This window comes from Jaculus jaculus, chromosome 15 (genome assembly GCF_020740685.1).
Source record: "Jaculus jaculus isolate mJacJac1 chromosome 15, mJacJac1.mat.Y.cur, whole genome shotgun sequence".
Lineage (NCBI taxonomy): Eukaryota > Metazoa > Chordata > Mammalia > Rodentia > Dipodidae > Jaculus > Jaculus jaculus.
The window spans coordinates 72,214,695-72,229,501 of NC_059116.1; the positions used below are offsets into that span (position 1 = coordinate 72,214,695).

Below are 14,807 nucleotides of genomic sequence, written 5' to 3' on the forward strand. Positions count from 1 at the left end.
AGCCTGGCTATATTTTTTAAAAGGAGCTCTCAGTCAGGTGTTGTGACACTCTCCAGTAATCCCTGCATTGGGAAGGATGGGGCAATAGGATCAAGAGTTTGAGGCTAGACTGAGCTACAGAGAACCTATCTCAAAAGACAGAAGAAGAAAGAAAGAAGGAAAGAAAGAAAGAGAGAGAGGGGAAGGGAAAAAGAGAAGAAAAAAGGAGGAGAGAGAGAAAGAAAGGGAGAAAGAGAGAGAGAAAGAAAGGAAGGAAGGAAGGAAGGAAGGGAGGGAGGGAGGGAGGGAGGGAGGGAGGGAGGGAGGGAGGGAGGGAGGGAGGGAGGGAGGGAGAAAGGAAGGAAGGAAGGAAGGAAGGGAGGGAGGGAGGGAGGGAGGGAGGGAGGGAGGGAGGGAGGGAGGGAGGGAGGGAGGGAGAAAGGAAGGAAGGAAGGAAGGAAGGAAGGAAGGAAGGAAGGAAGGAAGGAAGGAAGGAAGGAAGGAAGGAAGGAAGGAAGGAAGAAAGAAAGAAAGAAAGAGAAAGAAAGAGTTCTTCTACAATTGTGATAGTTTGTCTAGGCATCTATGAATTATCAGTAAAAAATGCGTAAGAATTTAGGACTGCAAGCAGTACCTCCTGTGTATACTCTGGCCTCACGATTCACTGCCGCTGAGATATGGCCTACCTTCATTCGCTTTTGGTCCCAGAATTTTGGGAATAGGTAGGTATTTTGCTATCGCTGCCACTGTGGTCTTCCTTTTTCAATGCTTGTTCATTTTCCCTTCCATGAAGCAGCAAAGAGATGCATTTGAAATTGTATTGACCCCAATTTGACCACATGGCTCACCAATGCCTTTCCATCACCCTCCATTCACCCAGCCCCAAGGCCCCACTGCGTGCTTTACTTGACTTCTCTCATCTTGAACTATATCCCTCCGTGTCTTGACTCCTACAACCCAATTATACTGGGTCTCTTTTAGGTCCCCAGCTGCCTCAGTTTCTCTCACTTTTGAGCTTTCCTACACACTATTCCTAAAATCTGGGGTGTCCCTTCTTCTCTCTTTGCTTTGTCCTCATCCTTGAGACCACCTCTAAAATGCTGTGTCACCCACAAGCTCCTCTTGAAAGCTCCTTTGCAAGCAGGTCCCTGCCTCACCACCCTATTCTTCTTCATAGAACTTTTCATTATTTTAACTACATCTGCAAAGGTAGCAATGCCAACCTCTACCACATACTACAGCAGAAAGAAGACGGGCACTTATCTACTTTGTTCTCCACTGTTAAACCAGTGCTGATCATATGATGTAACATACAGAGCATGCTCAAAGAAAAAAATTGTTGAATATTGTCAAAAGAAATTCATTTTAAAATAAAACTGAATCTGGGCTTGGTGTTGCATGCCTGTGCTCCTATCACTTGGGAGGCTGAGGCAACAGGCTTGCAAGTTCAACATTGCAAGATCCTGTCTCAAAAACTGAGAAGATAAAGAAATAAATGCAAATAAGAATATGTCAGTGTTTAGATGGAGTGAGATAAATCCAAGGGAGAAAAATATCTAAAAATTTACCATTCAGTTTTATAAAAGAGCATGAATAAATGTTGTGGTTTGATTGAAGTGTCCCCCATAAACTTAGGTGTTCTGAATGCTAGGTTCCCAGCTGATGGAGACTTGTGAATTAATGCCTCCTGGAGGTGATGGTGTTGTTGGGAGCGGGCTTATGGGTGTTATAGCCAGTTTTCCCATGCCAGTGTTTGGCACACTCCCCTGCTGCTATGGTCCACCTTATGTTGGCCAGAGGGTGATGTCCACTCTCTGCTCATGACATCATTTTGCCGTCATGGAGCTTTTCCTCGAGCCTGTAAGCCAAAATCATCCTCTTTTCTTATAAGCTGCTCTTGGTTAGGTGATTTCTACCAGCAATGCGAAACCTGACTGCAACAGTAATGTAGCTATTGCGAGTCAGACTCCGGCCCTCCAGAACCTTCAGCTTACCATCGTACATTTTCTCCAAGTCGCACAGGTACATGAGTACAGGATCCCATTTAGAAGACTCCTCTGTGCTGCAGGTGCCACACAGATCACCTCTTAAGTAGAATGATCTCAAAACCCATAAACCAAATTTTACTCCTCCCTTTCTGGTAATTAGCTGCAAACTCCGTGTGTTTTGTTTTTTGGTTTTATTTGACCTGGGGGTGGAATCTTAGAATACATAAAACTTTCAGTTCAATCATGACAAAACTCACTAGATTACACAGTAGGGGCAAATGAAAATCAGGTTGCAACTTAAGGTAAAACATGACCAGATGGCTAAAAGAAATGAAGACTGTGTTGTTTACGCCTCTTCTGTTCCTCTCTACTTCATGTTTTCCCCGCAGTGTTTTGAAGATTGGAGGTGAAAAGTGAAGATCCATGACTGTCCTTAGTGATCAAAAGCCAAAATGTTCCAACGTGAGTGCAAACATTGGAGAAGTGGGCAAATGCTGCCAGGGAGAGACTGGGGGCACGATGGACACTTACGAGCTTGGGGTTCTGGAACGCCACCTGCCCGTCCGTCCTTTCTCCATAGTTCCGCTCATCTCTTTGCGCATTCAACCCTCCAAGCATGTATTCCCCGTGAAACTGTTAGACTACACTGAAGCCTTCCTGAAGGACAGAACGAAAGTAACATCTGGGCTTTCTATCAGCACACTTTAGAGAGGTCATAACTTATCCACGGATGCATTAAGTGCACATCCAGTCATCCTGAGCTCAGCTCTGGGTCCCAATCACCAACTTTGAATGCTTTCAAGGTGACAAACTATGCCAAGTTTTAGTCTGTGGAGATGGAATATTCAACTCAATGTTTAGTGTTTGGCCAAAAATAAGGAATCTCCTTCCTATGTTAGAAGGTTAACCCTGCAAGCACCCAACCTTCAGAGCCCAGCTGTTCTTCCAGTGAAGTCTACGCACAACAACAGGGCTCTCAAACACTGCTTCTGCTTTCAGGGAGAGGCTTGTAAACCTGCTGGAAGGATCACACAGCCATCATTACAGAAGCCTTCAAACAGACCAAGGAACCCTCACACGGAGAGGTTATAGATTCTCTCCCAGGGCCCAGCCCTTCCGAGAAAAAAAGTCACATGTAGGAGGATCGCCCTGAGCACAAGGCCACCCTGAGACTACATAGTGAATACCAGGTCAGCCTGGGCTAGAGCAAGATCCTACCTCAAAAAAACAAACAGAAAAAGAAAGAAAGAAAAGAAGTCAGATACAAACATATGCCCTATTCTAAGGAGGAATTTGGTTTAGAGTGAAGATTTAAGCTGATAGCAATATTTGCCTTTGGGCAGCTGAAAAACAAGAAGCTGGTAGGTTGTTAAGTTTTTGATACTTTTACTACTAAACTCTGCTATTGAGTAAACAAGGAGTAATTACTATAGCAATTTCCAGCATAAGCTGTTAGAAGTCGCCCAATCGGCTTGTTGCAGCTGTCATTTTAGGGATGGGGCTTTGAGCTCTAGATTAATACTTTTCGTTCTGCAGAGTAAAAAATCACCTTAGAGGAAGTAGAGAATAGTTAGCAAATAATAACTCCTCTCTATATATGAATGAACCGAAAGAGAGCTGATCTAATCTGTTACTAAGTCACGTGGCATCAAATCTTTGTTGTAAAATAAAGAAAAGAAATCACTTAGCCCACATACTTATTGTTATAAGTGAACAAACAGAAGCTCAGAGAAGAAATAAACACCTGATGGCGTACAGCCTATGAATGGCAAGACTGGGATTCTGGGCTTGTTCCCAAAAGGCTGTGAGTCATGGAAGTTTTCATTTCAGATCAGAGTGAGCCTCTCATATATCCAAGGGGGTAGAGACAATAAAATATAATATTTGAAATCAGAATTGTCCCAGAAAAAAAAAAAAAACTAGGCCATACTTTGCTCCCTGGTGACTCATAGACAAGCCTGGAACAGAAGTCATCTTGAAGAAACTCATGTTCTCATTGGCCTGGTCTCTTTGTTCAGCACTGTTTGCTTATGTCTGTCATCTGTGACAGCACAGGCCACCCTCAAACTTGTGACCCTCTTGCCTCAGTTTTCTGAGTGCTGGATCACAGGCATGCACCGCCACACTTGGCCTGCAGTACATCCTGATTCTTGTCCTAATTTCTCAGCCACATGTTCCTCTAGGACTTCGTCTGGCCTGCTCTGCCTGCTTTCCCTTCTCAGCTTTTATTCCAAACCTTTCTTAATGCAAAAGTTAGCAACAACCTCCTAGGTACAGAATTAGCTAGATACTTCCAAGATGAATGCATGTCTTGTTCCTGGATCCAGAAAGCCCATCAATGGATTTTTTAAAAATGCTGATGAACAAAGTTGGTAATGTAGGCCTATTTGTAGAGTACTTGCCTAGCATTCACAAAGTCCTGGGTCCAACCCTCAGTACCACATAAACTGAACATGGTGGTGGACGCCTGCAATCCTAATGCCCAGGGGCTGGAAGAAAGAGGATCGCAAGTTCAGACCAAGCAGCAGACGAGACCCACCATAGTTTTTATGTGGACACACTGTGTGGGTCACAGTAGAGTGCTTGACTTTGAAGGAATAATAGCGTTTCATTCTCATGGCTGTACTGCATTGTAACGTTTCTTCTGATCACGGCGTAATATTATCGCAGTAGTTCCAGTTACTGTGCTAGTTTTCTTGGCTATTTAAATCCCTCTAGGAGCCAATCAATCACTAGGAGGGCGCCTTGTTTCCATAATCACATCGTTACTTCCAGAATTCAAGGTTTGATCAAAAGCCATATCAGCGCACAAAGAACAGGCGAAATTTGGGTAGAGACTTCAGGCATCTCTATTTTGACAGGAACCTTTATTGGGCAGGAAGGAAAGAGCACGTAGGACAGAGCTCCTGCGGCCACTCATCATAGCCCCTGCGGCCCCCAGTGCGTGCCGCCTTGTAACATGCATTTGCTGAAGTTCTGGAAGTTATCTATTGTGTACCTATGTAATTAATCCCGCAAGACTGATAAAACCTTCTGTAACAACTGGACAGAAATACAAGGGTTAAACAGCACATGGTCCATCACTCCCTCAAGTGAATTTCAAGAAACATCAAGAAGGAAAGATTTTTTTAAAAAAAAAAAAAAGTAATTTTGGTAAATACTGAATCAAAGAATATAAATTAAAAAGCCAAGGATGGTGTTATGCACTGGCTAGCCAGTCTAGCCTAACTTGGTGAGTTGCATGCCAATGAGAGACTTTGTCTCAAAATGGGAAAAAATAAAATAAATTAAAAAATACATATAAAGGTGGCAAGCATTGCTGGGTGACAACACCCAAGCCTGTGCTCTGGCCTCGTGCCTGTCGGCACGCGTGTGTGCAGCGCGCACGTGAACACTCGCAGACAAGAAAACCAACACACTTCTGAACTAGTCTAGTGCTCGTTAGGGTCAGAGCCCCGCTCAGTGCCCTGGGGCTTCCAGAAGAGCGGGGGTTATACCGGCGGTGAGGGGCATTTTGGGGCACTTGCTGGGCACCAGGCACTTTTCTAAGCACTCATTTAGTGTGCACCATTTGTCCCCCCATCACAGAAAAAACCTAGAGCTTCAGGCTTTCACACATGCCAGGCAGTGTCTCTCTTCCTGAGCTATATCCCCAACCCTCTTTTCACATTGCATTTTGAGACAAGTAAGTGCTCACAAAGTTGCCCGGGCTGGCCTTGAACTCTTTGCGTAGCCCATGTAAATCTTGCACGTGCCGTCCTTCTGCTTCACACTCCCAAGCAGCCTGGGTGACAGGCCTGTGCCACCAGAACCAGCCTCGTTTCACGCCCGTGACTGCAGAGACACGCGGTGAAGACGGGAAGCGAGCCCAGCGCCCCGGCTCACAGCTCAGAGCGCCTCTGAGCCCAGTGTCAGTCCTGCGGCTGCCCGGCTACGCTGCGCGCCTGACCGTGAACCAGCTGAGGACAGCCGCCTCTGCCTCTGCCTATTCTGGCCGAGCTGGGGTTTCTCAGCAGCTCTGAGCTATCGAGAGGGGAACAGAGGGAGCGGGAAGAAAAAAAGGAAGAACAGAGGCCAGCATGATTTTGAGCAAATAAAAACTAAAAACTATCTAGAACAATTCATTCCCTTTGAAAGGATGGGGGAAAAGAGAATCTGCTGCTTGTTTTGACAAATACAAACTGAATTTATTATTTGGTTTTTGCAACAAGGTGTCAAGAAAAGTAAGAAGGTCATCTTATTTTGGCACAAATAATTTCCGTTGCCACATTGCCAAGGTGACAAGAGCCACGACTACTGCAAACCACAGGGAGTCTGAAAGGTGGATTCCAAAGTAAAACTAAAAGTTGTAAAAAAAAATCTAGAAAGAGTAAAGGTTATAACACCAAATTAAAAATAGAGTCAAAAAGGTTTTTACCTTAAATGAAGTAAAAGTTTGTACTGGTATCCAAATTCCCTATGGGGTCAGTCCCTCAACTACAAACCCACAAACGAAATTGCCGACAAAATAGAATAAATACTGCCTAGTACAATTTAATTGAGTTTCCCAGAGGGGCAACTAACTCTCCCATACTGTGGGAAGGAATTTGAATCTCATATACCCGGTGGAAAAAGCAAGGAGCAAATCGTCTTCTGCATTTTAATATCGCCGGGGTTTCTTGAAAGTTTTGGATGTCTGTTCAGGACGCCAGGAGCATTCAGAAATTAAAAACTAGAAGTCCTTCCCCTGTCAAGTTTTTTTTTTTTTTTTTTCCTCCAACTATTTAAGTTAATTCAACTCCTCACCAAAGTTTAAGATCCATGGCCTAGAAAGTAAAGTGAGAGAGTATGTCCATTAAAGGGAAAGGAGAGAGACAGAGGTAGATGCCTCAGGCTAAAGCCCTAGGCTCCGAGGCCAGGCCTCCGCCTCCACCCCCATCCCTTAAGGTGCTTTGGCAGACTGCGCTATCCTGCTGGGTGGCTGGAGGAAGACAGGCTCTAACCTGGCCAAGGGTCACCTGTGATCTACACAGAAATAGTGAACTGGGATTTCCTGCCTGCTGATCTCGTGGTTTGAGAGAGCAAGTTTTATTTCCCGCCCCTGCCTTGAAGTAAGTATTAGACAAAAGGAGAAGAGCTGAAATTAGCAGATGCCTAGTACCCCCCTTTGAGCCTTAAAGCCCAGGTACAAAGAGCACCTGGTGGACTTCCCTTATCCCAGGTTGCTGACAGAGACAGAAGGTGGAGACAGGAGATTCTCCAGCAAGTCTGTGGACAGGGCCGCAAAGAACAACAGCAGAGAGAAACTTCCTCAAATGAGGTGTAGAGGTGAGGATGGACCGGAAAGGTGTCCTCTGACCCACACACACACACGCCGTGACACACTTACCTGCAGTCCCACATATGTACACACAAACAAATAAGATAATGAGAAAGGAAGAAGAAAGGAAGAAGGAAAGAAAACAAGAAAAAAGAGAGGAAGGAAGGAAAGCAGGAAGAAAGGAAGGAAGGAAATACGACCATCCAAAACCCACCCTTGCTGGAGTAGCATCAAGAAGGTCATGATTGCCTTGCTGTGGACTATATCCTTAAACTTAGTCTGGGAGATAACTCAAAAGACTGGAGTTACATCATAGAACTTAGAAGCTTCTGTGGCTGTGTTCCACCCTTTTAGGAAATGCATCCCTTCTTGTGTTCAGCTCTCATCCACAGAGTGACTACATCACAAAGGCGCAGTGGTGGGTACCTGCAACCCCACAATTTCCACATCCCTTGAACTTACCATGTAGTTGACAGATAGAGACAATGAGGTTTGGGAAGCCAGGGCCTTCGGAGGGAATGTGAATCCTCAGCACACGACTCACGGAAAGGCTGACTTGTGAATATTGAGGTTTTACTATGATACAGACCATTGTTGAAGTCTAGAGACTTTCCAGTCAAGAGTTTAAGCACAGAGTCAAACCTAACGTAAAAGCCTAAGATCATAACCTGTCAAAAAAGAAGTCAATGCTTCTTGTTGACATTTTTAGGCATCTGATCAGACAGACTGGCAAAGAAGATGAACCTCAGCAAGAGTATTCTAGAAATGGACTCAGAAAACTGCTGACTTTCTTGAAACTCCCAAATGGCATACGTATTTTATAAGAGGTTACTTTGTGGGGGAGGGAACCCTTGTCTTTCACTGGTACAGGCACAGGTCACTTGCCACATTCCAGGAAATATCCCCACACACACTTGTGCAAGCAACCCTGGATAGCAGTGAGTCGCCAAAATAAAACAAAACAAAAAAGTAGGAAAGGGCTTAATTGGGAAGAAAGTGTCTAGTGGGAGTGAACCAGGAACAGAAGATGGTAATGGGAGTATGAACAAAATGCATTATAATAGATGCATACATATATACATATACATATATACACACACACATATATATACATATATATAGTGTGTGTGTATTTAATTCTCAAAAAGGTAAAAAATAAAGAAACCATACCAAAAAAAGAAAGAGAAGTGATTTAATTCAATTTCCAAATCCATACAGTGATAACAACTTACCTTTGGCAATAAACTACCACCTTCCTGGGATGTTGGAAGAATTAATGAGATAGTGTCTATAAAATGCTTTCAGCACATGGGAAGGTGTCACGGGAGCTAAATAAGAAATACTATTATCAGCGAGGCTCTTCTAATCCAGTGAGCTTCAGCGGAGCCGTAAAATACTCCTGTTCTCTCTTCAACTCCTTTTTTCCCTCCATTTTACAGGTTGGCGCGACTGATTCACTGATCGTGACTGAAAGCAGCCAACAAAGTGGAAGAGGAAAGCTGAGTGCAAACCCTTCTGTGTTTCTGCAGGGAGTTCACGCACAGCAAGCATCTGACGGCTGCCTGCCTCTCTCCAGCTCAGGGCCCTAGCTGGTTAGATGGCTGTAACTTATCCCCAACTAGTACAAAAAATTACTCATTTTCCACTCTGAGTCAGACTCTTTTGGTGTCTAAACATACAGAACAGAAATGCATCCAGGCTGTTTTCCATTTGGAATATTGTGCCCTTAAGCACATACTTCATCTCCTTTGCTTGATATCCTGTCAAAAAGCACATACTCCATTTACATCTGATTAATTTGTATATATTTGAGTATTGCCTCAATAGAATTGTGATTTTTTTTCCTCCTTGTGTAGCTGAATCATACTGTATCCTTGACTATATAAAGTCCTTGGAAACAGAGATTAACTTGGTCCTTTTTCCTTGACCCTGATTTTCAGTGTGTCATTTTGATATCTATTTTGCTATATTATTGGGCTTATCATTTACATCTGTCTCTTTATATCTGACTATTTTACTTCCTACATTTAAAATATCCTTTCTGTTTGGAGAGATGGAGATCATGAGACTCAACAGTAATGAGTTTTACAAGTCCAAGAGTTCCAGGTGTTAATCCTGAGGTTATATTTGGGAGCAAAGGAGAGAGGATTTTATTCTTTTTATTACCTCTCCTTGCATTGAAATTTACACATTCACCATGGAAGATGAGCACTGCTTTCTCCAAGATGGTTTTGTAAGTTAAGAATATAAAAAATACCTGCATCTTATTGTAGATGCTGGCCAAACACCCTTCAACAGAGTCAAACACTCTACAACGGAAAGGGAGAAAGAGAGGGGAAGAAGGATGGGAAAGGGAAGGGAGGAAGGAGACAGGGAGGAAAGATCATGCAGAAGCAAAGATGCTTGAAAACTTGTGAAGCACTTCAGAAAGACAGACATACCATCCTTCAAGACAGGCGTGGTCGCACTTTCCTGACGCGGCGTGGGTATCTGCTTTCCTTGGTAATGGCCACGACCTCCTCTAAATCACCCTTGAACTCTGTACCTTTAAACCAGAGAAGAGAGACTGAGCAGGCCGGAATCACAACCGTGCTATGTCACAAATAAGAGCAGCAGCGATCTCACTCTGCTCTTCACCTTGGACAGAAAAACAGTGATGATGGAGCTCCGGAGACCCACGGTACTCTCCAGGCGTTTTCTGGTTTTTGTTTGGTTGATCTTTGGTTTTTGTTTTTTTGTTTTGTTTTGTTTTGTTTTGTTTTGTTTATCCTCCCTCTCTTTACCACACTCTCTTAAGCTTAAATTTGAATTTATCAACCCTTCTCCAGCCCCAGGAAACATACTTTCATTATTCCTTTTAATCCTTTTCTTTTGCAAGAACTAACTCAGATGCCCTCAGAAGCCTTATCTCATCACCCCACAGAGCCTGCATCCTTCCACTGCATCTCTAGAAGGCTTCTCTCCCTTGGCACTCAGTGCAGACTCTCTCCCTTTGGATGCCATGCATTCCTTAACCATTGCATTCTCAAACACAGCACAGTTCCAGGCCCTGCATGTGCTGGGCGTATAAAGATTTTGCGTAAGCATAATCCTGGCCTCCAGGTATTGCAAGTCTGTTGGGGTAGACTGCACGGCTCTCTCTGAGTCTGAGTCCTCCAGGGTGGAGGTCTTTTGTAATGCATTTTGCTTTCTCTTCAGCAGCCTTAATCAGGTAGGCAAGCAGGTCAATAATGTCTGATATAGATATGCAACTGAAAATCCAAAGGAGACTACCAAACACTCGTTCAAGAAAAATGCCCCATTTTTACTCAAAAAAGTTGAATCATATCATATAGCATGACGTGGTCCTCTGGATGGGGACATACAGGCCAACTCCTCTAAATCCCTTTCTAAAGTCTGTTTGTGTGGCTCTAAGTGAGGAACTTTGGATGGCATTATAACAGATGGCGGAGGTGGCGGCATGGCACCTTTATATAGCAAACATGTTTGTAGGAAGGGATCCCAGCTAATCAACATTCAAAACAAACCAAAACAGATTTGCAAGAGCCAGGGGGTCCTGTTTTCTCTTCCTTGAATGCCCAGAAACCAAATAGGATATTCAAAATGTCTCAGGCCTTTATCCTGTTTTCCACCAGACGTGGTTAACCTCTAACCAAAGGCCTGCAGGAGTGCGGGAGGGGAAGCTTGTCATTGCCCCTAAGACTAGGAGCAAAGGGCATGCATTTTCTCCAGGAGCCTGGTTGTCTCAGCAGCCCTGTGACTCATCCAGACAACACTGATGGTTTATCTTCTCACCAGTCCCAGACAAAGGAATTCCAGTCCCAACAAAAGATCCCACCTGTGGGCTGCTGTGGCCCCTCCTGCTTGCCCCTTCCCTCCCCGCCTCCAGGCTCCCCTACAGCCCCTGTCACACTTCAAACTTGAGGAACAAAAGGGAGACCCAAACCCGCATCTGATGAACACTCTTCTTTCCCTAAAGAGCAAATTTCTTTCTTCATCCCCTCCTGGTGCTGCCTGTGGGTCCCTTCCCTGCTGCAGACAAGGGACCTCTTTTGTGATGCGGCAGCTCAGGAGGCTTAGGTGTTCACATGGCCCAAAAAGACCTTAAGGAAGGAATCAGGACTGCAAACAAGGATTGTATTAATTTGAAGGTTGAGGGGCAGCATGCTTCTGTGGTGAGGTTTAAGATTAAGAGGCATCAGTTAGTAAACTAAGGAAAGCCTGTTGTGAAGGACAGGGATTGTCAATGAGGCAGATCAAATTGGGATTTGATGGGCAGCCAATCAATGAAACAGACACACGTGCACAGTTGGGAATGGAAGATGAAGATACGATTGAAGGGTGCACTTGGCCAGCATCTGCAACACGCTATCCTTCAACTAAATCAGCCATTTTGCAACAGAGAGAGGGGGGAGAGGAAGAGGAGAAGGGAAGGGAAGGGAAGGGAAGGGAAGGGAAGGGAAGGGAAGGGAAGGGAAGGGAAGGGAAGGGAAGGGAAGGGAAGGGAAGAGATGGGAAGAGATGATGGGAAGAGATGATGGGAAGAGATGGGAAGAGATGGGAAGAGATGGGAAGGAGAAGGAAGGGAAGAAAAGAGCAAGCAGGAGAAAATAAATATGCTTTAAAACTTAGTGAGCTATGGGACTCTCTGCTCTAATGTCACTCTGTCTCTCTACTCCTGCTATGGGATGAGCCGCCCAGGTTCTCTGGCAGGCACAAGAAAAAACCCTCCAGAGAGCACGTGGCGCCCAGCGTTGGTGGTACCCATCTGTGATGAAGACTGGCATCTCTTCTGTAAGGAAGGACACGGTGGCCATCAGGAAAGGCAGGGACTCCATGAAACAGGGCAAAGTTGTTCACGTTGTCCTGGAAGGGATGAGCAGACATTACAGCTATGTTGTAAAGACCAGGCATCACTGGGGACCATGACCCCTCACAAAGCCCCTTGCTCCAGCACCAGCTCAAGCTAGTGGACACTGTGGACAGGAAACCCACTGACGTGGAGTAGAGCGTTGCTGAGGCAGAGCAGGTCCAAGCCTCTACAAGAGCAGGAAGAATCATCCCCAGAACTGATGGCAGCATCTCTGAAACATGGGTGGATGGCCCCCAGTACACACCGGGGAGAATGCTCTAGAAAGAACGCATGTGCCCCGGCTGGACACTAGAGGACTAACTAGGTGATGGAGGCATGGGATTCAGGGGGCGGGAGACACAGAGCCTTCCCCTGGAATTGAGCTGGGAGTACCGAGGGAGGGCAGCTTCTGCCTTACCTTCGGGGCTGAGGGCCCTGTTCTTCAGATACCAATAAAGAACCTGCATCCTTAAAAAAAAAAAAAAAGTTAGTGAAGCACTTCAAAAGGATAAACGTATCATCATTCAAGTCAAAGACTTGTTTTTAAATAAACTTCTTGTTTAAAGTGGAAGAAAAGGGCAAATTTCATCAAGTACTTTCATATAGATTCACATGAGCAAGAAAATGAGAGACAGCAAAGATGAGAGAAGATGGACTGAGAAAAGGAAAAGTCAAGGGAGATTTAATTATGACAATAAAAAGCATATCTTATCAAAAGTCAGTATTTATTAATCAGGTTTGATTTAACAGAGAAGGAAGAAAGGAAGGAAGGAAGGAAGGAAGGAAGGAAGGAAGGAAGGAAGGAAGGAAGGAAGGAAGGAAGGAAGGAAGGAAGGAAGGAAGGGAGAAAGGAAGGGGAAGTAAAGGACGGAGGGAGGGATGAACGAGGAAGGGAGGGAGGAAAGGAGGAAAGGAAATCTCTTTTCCCATAGTGTTCATTGGCAAGGTGAGTCCCATTGAGGTATTTCTGTGTGGGTTTTATTTTATTTGTGCATTGTTTTGAAGCAAGATCTCACTATGTAGCCTGGGCTGACCTCAAACGTACTATGTAGCCCAAGCTGTGGAACCCCCCACCAGGATCCCTTAAGTGTTGGGGTTCCAGGTGAGTACCCCCACACCACTCAAGTCAACCCCATCTTACAATCCCATGCTATACCGCACTCAGGTTCCTGATACAAAGCCCAGCAGCTCATTAGCTTACTCGAAACAGCACATGCTGATCATTCGCTCAATCACCTATTTACAAAAGGAAGAAAAAGAAGAAAAGGAAAATCCATGTAGCAATTGTTTCCGGTTGGATGTTTGCAAGGAGTACAATATAGAAGCTCGTATAAGGGTGGCAGTTAGAAAGGTTTATGGACAGACACACAGAAACAATCTCAACCTGCCTCTGCGATATCCTAGCTATGGAACCAAGAAAGCTCTCTGCTTTCTAAACATCAGTCTAAATCTTTTGTATACTACATATGATTAAATATGTAGGGCTGGAGAGATGGCTTAGCGGTTAAACGCTTGCCTGTGAAGCCTAAGGACCCCGGTTCGAGGCTCGGTTCCCCAGGTCCCACGTTGGCCAGATGCACAAGGAGGCGCACGCGTCTGGAGTTCGTTTGCAGAGGCTGGAGGCCCTGGCGTGCCCATTCTCTCTCTCTCCCTCTATCTGTCCTTCTCTCTGTGTCTGTCACTCTCAAATAAATAAATTTAAAAAAAATTTTAAAAAACATTTATAAATATGTACATATGATTAAACATATACAATATGCATATATACAAATGACTTAGCAAAAGGGTCAGCATTTATTAGTACTCAGTATGTGGAAAATAGAAAAGGGAAAGGGAAAGTGAAGAAGAAAATGAGATATTAATGTTTTCTGTACACACATGCATGCACACGCACATGTGCATACACACACACACACAAAATCTAGACCTAAAAGGACTGCCTCAAGAATGACAATTCAGTGGATCAAGACATCCATTGCAGTGCCAGGGTCATCATAGGAGGAGGTGGATCAGACCAGGATAGAGATGATGGACAGAGCTGAGCGCATAATGGACTCCAAGAGCCCAGAAGCAACATGACCTATTGCCTACCAAGAGCTATGTAGAGTGGTGTCTCAAACCAAGCACGCTCCGTGACTGTCCTCTCGGCCTGGTGGAACCCAGGATTAGGCAATGCTTTCCACAGACTTTGCAGAGAAGAGAGCCTTCCCAAGTTCCTAATCCACACAAGAGGGAGCTCAGTGATTCTTCTCATATCTCTTAGCTCTCTCAGTCCAGTTACTACCAACCTGCCCACCGTTCATCCCCTTAGCTGTGGAGCAAGTGTCTGCTGCTGCTGCGTGATACTGAAGATGCCTCAGCCTCAGGGTGCTTGTGGAGGGAGGACACTGGTTTGATCATGAAGCATAATAAAACTCTGGTAGGGACGTGTGGGGTGCCGTGACAGCACAGAGGGAGGAGGGAGAGCCTCCAGGAGGACTTCCCAACATGACACCTGAGAGCATTTGAGAGGGCAAGTAAGAAATATCCATGCTGTAGCTGAGAAGTTGGAGTGGGAAGTACCTTAAAACAAAGAGACAACTTTTAAAAAGTAGAGGAGGAAGAGGAGAAGGAAGAGAGGAGATAGAGAGAGTGGGTCCTAGACAAGTACCACAGGAAGGGCAGAGAACTCGAATTATCAGAGACCAGA

The 14,807-nt window shown here is 44.8% G+C and overlaps 1 pseudogene; it reads left to right on the forward strand.

Moving 5' to 3' along the window:
• The first annotated feature begins 10,726 nt into the window (after positions 1-10,726).
• LOC123455071 lies at positions 10,727-12,447 on the forward strand (annotated as a pseudogene).
• The last annotated feature ends 2,360 nt before the right edge of the window (positions 12,448-14,807 follow it).